Source organism: Mandrillus leucophaeus, unplaced genomic scaffold, assembly GCF_000951045.1.
Source record: "Mandrillus leucophaeus isolate KB7577 unplaced genomic scaffold, Mleu.le_1.0 Scaffold432, whole genome shotgun sequence".
Classification (NCBI taxonomy): Eukaryota; Metazoa; Chordata; class Mammalia; order Primates; family Cercopithecidae; genus Mandrillus; species Mandrillus leucophaeus.
In genome coordinates, this window is record NW_012104610.1 from 1,564,711 (window position 1) to 1,569,221 (window position 4,511).

A 4,511-nucleotide genomic window follows, 5' to 3' on the forward strand; every position below is an offset into this window, starting at 1 on the left:
TACTTTGGGAGTCAAGGCAGGCAGATCACTTGAGATCAGGAGTTCGAAACCAGCCTGCCCAACATGGTGGAACCCCATCTCTACTAAAAATACAAAAATTAGCCGGGTGTGGTGGTGGGTGACTGTAATCCCAGCTACCCGGAAGGCTGAGGGAGAATCACTTGAACCCAGGAGGCAGAGGTTGCAGTGAGCAGAGATCATGCCATTGCATTCCAGCCTGGGCAACAGAGCAAGACTCTGTCTCAAAAAAAAAGAAAAGAAAAAAAAAATCCATGCTGGAGGACTCTCCACCTCTTGCCATTCATCCTTCAGCCCCTGGAGAGGATCCTGCACTGCAGCAGGGAAGGAAAGAAGAGTTGATGCCACCCACTAGGAAATGAGACAGTGGTAGCTGGGAAGTCTGAGGGGCAGTCCAGGACCCTTTCACTAAGTCCTAGTTCCCAATCTTCTTCCTTCATTGTCCCAGCACCCCAAGTGTTCCATAAAAGGTGAGCCTCAGCTGGGCACGTGGCTCACGTTTGTAATCCCAGCACTTTGGGAGGCTGAGGCTGGCGGATCACTTGAGGTCAGGAATTTGAGACCAGCCTGGCCAGCATGGTGAAACCCCATCTCTACTAAAAATACAAAAAAAATTAGCCGGGCCTAGTGGCACATGCCTGCAGTTCCAGCTACCTGGGAGGCTGATGCAGGAGAATGACTTGAACCTAGGAGGTGAAGGTTGCAGTGAGCCGAGATCGTGCCATTGCACTCCAGCCTGGGTGACAGGGCAAGACTCCATCTCAAAAAAAAAAAAAAAAGTGAGCCTCAGGACCAGGACGGCTCTGGCTGGGGGAGCCAAGGAAGCTGCCCCCTCCCCCACACAGCACAGAGGAAGGGTGCACACTGGCTTCCTCCTCCCCGCCTAGCAGCAGCTCAGCAGTCCCTGGGCCCCACCAAAGGCCTGTGAAGTGGCACTTCCTTTGCCTTTGCTAATTTCACATGAGGCTGTACAGAAGTGCCATCCTCCCAATCCTGGCACCCCCACCTGAAAATACCCACAGAGAGACCCAGGGCTACCCAGTCCCTTTAGCCCCGCCCAAGGCTTGAGGGGGTTTCCACAAGGGAAAATAACATCAGGGAGGAAACTCCGGCATCTATTTTCCACCATCAGTGAGGCAGAGCCGGAGCAGGAGACAGGGTACTCCATCTTACTACCCCCTGGCAAAATCCCCAACATTCTTTGCCTTCTTATCTCTCAAGCTCTAACAATCCTTGTGCTTGGAGAAAGGGCCACAGTTCTATCCCTGGACAGATACATATGTAGAGACTACTCAGACCTGTCAAATTGAGGCTGATAAGACATGAGGGCCCAGAGTGAGGGGCACTGCTATGAGTCTCTTGGGGGACGAAGAGTCAGAGCCATGATGTTCACTGTCCCCTTTGGAGGTACTGATATGCAACTCCTTAATGCTGAAATGGAGCCAAGAGAAACCAAGTTGACAAGGATTATATACAGTTGGTAGCAAATCTAGGACAAGGATCGGGTCTTCTAACCTCCATTCTTATGCTACTTCTACAAAGGAGAGAAGGTGAGGATTCTAACTCCAGCCTCAGAATGGACCAACCATCTCTTTAACCTCATTCAGGACAACCCCACCATAGTTTATTCCTTCAGAAAATGGACCAAAGGGTGGGTTGACTTACATGTGAGCCCTTTTTGCTTCTAAGTTCCCAGGCCCTCATGCCTAGCCCATCCTGGTGCATTCATGATTTAGAACTGACATTACTCAACAGTCAGCCACTCTGGCCCTGCCCTAGCTGAGAAGCTCCTCCTCTGGCCTCTAGCTCCTGGAGAGATGCCCTCCCCCCATATGAAATGAGGACAAAAGAGGAAGCTGGACCCTGGACAGGAAAACCAGTCTGATCTGGGGAGGTGGCCCAGGCTTTGTCTTTGGTTTCCCTCCTCAGCTCTTCTCACGGACCCCTACTGACCTCACTGCTAATGGGTCTACAATATATAGAAGGAGTCTTCAGTGTGGGCCTGAGCCCCCTTCTTCACGTCACAACCTTGACATGTTTAGCCAAGACTTTAGTGGCAGCCTCCTAGGTTGTAGCCACCACCTCCCTTCACCCCCCAATATTTTCCCATTAAAATCTCTCCTGCCCTGGTCACATTTTTTCCAACAATGCCTTTTTTGCAATTAGCTCAAACTTCCAATGGGACCAGATCTCACCTGGGAGAATCCCTGTCTCACCCATCTTGTCTTTACCATCAGAGCCCTGTGGGTTTGCTCAGTTACGCAGAATACTAAAGTGACTACTGGTTTGCCAGCCTAGAAATTGGGACTCCTGGGGTTTTTATTAAGCTGTGATGCTGGGAAAGTGCCTTGTATGCACATCCTTCTCTAAACTGGGCTTTTATGTAGGTCCCTGGGATTTCTTCCCACAGCCATACTTCTGTACCTCCAAGAAATGCAAAGAAAGACAGGTGGGTGGAAGGGAAGGACGGGAAGAAGAACAATTCATGGGAGAGGGACGACTGTGACATGGGAAGATGACAGAATGGGGAACAGGGAGAGCCCTTAAATTTAGCTGTAGCACTTAACTCCCCTCTACTTCTCTTTTTTTTCTTGTGGAGAGAAATGAATACAGATGACTGGAGAAGGTAGATAGAAGCAAGATCCTCAGCATGCACCCCAAAAGCTTGAGGAAGGAGCTCTAGAGTGGAAACAACAAGAGCTTCCATAGCCAGGATGGACTGAAGTTAAATTTGGGAGGAATTCCGGAGAAGGAATAGGGTCCTAGGTGAGATGGGGAATATTAAGGATGCCTGAAGGCAGAGGGGTCAGTAGAACTCCAGAGGGCTTCCTGGTCACTAAGGCCCTGATGCAGACCAGGGCATCTGGGTACCTGGCCTAGGCAGGCCCTGGAAGGCAGCAGGAAAGGAGCAGACACCTTTGCCTCAACCGCTTCTTAATTCAAAACTAAAACAGTTAAGTTCGAAGTTAGACCAGCTGCAGTCTTTCCTCCAGAATCCTGCCTTTGCCTCCTCCCTTTATTTCCATCACACCCAAGTTGGTCCCATTCTTTCCACCAGGTGATGCTGGAACTAGTAGGTAATGGAGTCAGGGACCTTCAGGCTGTCTCCCGGCTTCCAGGCCTGGCCCCTTGGTCAAGCACCACAGGTTGGGGTGATTTTGATTTCCCAGGGCCTCTCTTACCAGTCTTATTCCTGTGTTACCCTACCCTGACTGCTACAGACTGCTTCCTCCTGCCTAACCACAACCTCACTCACTGCAGGTTCCCTTCATTTTGCTGGTTTCCCCTTGGGCCCTCTCAAGGCTGAGGGCAGTTATTTTGTCTGTAAGAGATAAAGATGTAGACACACAGACACTCTTTCTCTCTCTCGCGCGCGCGCGCGCACACACACACACACTTTCCAGCTCTTTAATCCATCTCTATCACCGGGAGGCTGCAGTCTGCCTCTCCAAGCTAGGGAGGTTTGAAAAGACTCTGGAACTCACTAAGTCTTCAACAACAGATCCTGATTCCAAAGCTGGAGATAAGTGGGTGAGAGAGAAGGATACAGAGAGGGTGACAGGCTGAAGGTTCAAGAGGAATGAGGGGTGATGGAAAACGCAAGGAGGTGTAAGTGTGTGGGTGCCAGAGCTGGGAAGGGAAGGGATGGGGCAGGTTGCAGAGGACTGAGATGAACATGGGGCCGGGTAGGTGAAGAGAGGTCAAGGCCTAGGTATGACTGCATATTTGGAGGAAAAGAGACTGAAAGGGATGAGAAGAGAGTGATGGCGGATTTCTGGGTAGAAACTAAAGGCGTGGAGGGAGACGATAGGAGCATGTGTATAATTCAGGGACTAAGAATGAAGAGGAACACTAGGAGATGGTTCTCAATCGGCCCCAAAAGACACAACAAAAACTTGTCAGGGACTATCAGTACCTCTGAATGAGAGTCCTTCCACCTCCAGTCACAGGGCAAGACCAAGTTACTCCCAAAAGAGCAAGGCCAGGCTCTGGTCAGGTAGGAACAGCGTTCGCTCACTAAATACCTACTGCTTGGCGCCAGGTAAGGTTGGGACTCAGGAAAACAGGCATATAGAGAACAACTGGGATCGGCGGGGCTCCCCCAACCCTAACCCCGGTCCTCCTGAGTGCAGAGGGCCTTCGGGCTGCAGCCCGAGTGTGAGTCTGGATTAGCATGGATCTTCCAGGGAGAGAGCTTTCGGAGGCCCCAGACACCGCCCCTCTAACCCCGACAAGTGTCACAACTGCCAGAGCAGAGGGAGTGCCTTTTCCAGCTCAGAAGCCCTCTCCCCTCATGCACTTCTCAACACCCCCCGCAACTTCTGAGGACACCCCACCTGAGTCCTATCTCCCAGCTCTGAGCTTTTCCACTTTAGAGACACTTCTCTTGGAGCCCGGGACCCTCTGACCTCAGGGGTCCCTCTCGGCTCCCGAGAGGCGGTACAGCCGCCGGCAAGCCACCCTCGCCGAGCCTCCACCGGCTCGCAGTGGCC

The 4,511-nt window shown here is 51.7% G+C and overlaps 1 protein-coding gene across 2 annotated transcripts in view; it reads right to left on the reverse strand.

Annotated features, from left to right (window-relative positions):
* Positions 1 to 4,511, reverse strand: part of RHOG (ras homolog family member G) — a 21,155-nt gene extending 16,644 nt beyond the window's left edge. Inside the window, exon 1 of one of the 2 annotated variants that reach the window (XM_011993718.1) lies at positions 4,356 to 4,511. The gene's annotated coding sequence lies outside the window, so the exon portion shown is untranslated. Of the gene's footprint in view, positions 1 to 1,683; positions 1,749 to 4,355 lie in introns of those variants that run through there. The other variant, XM_011993719.1, reaches the window with a different exon arrangement.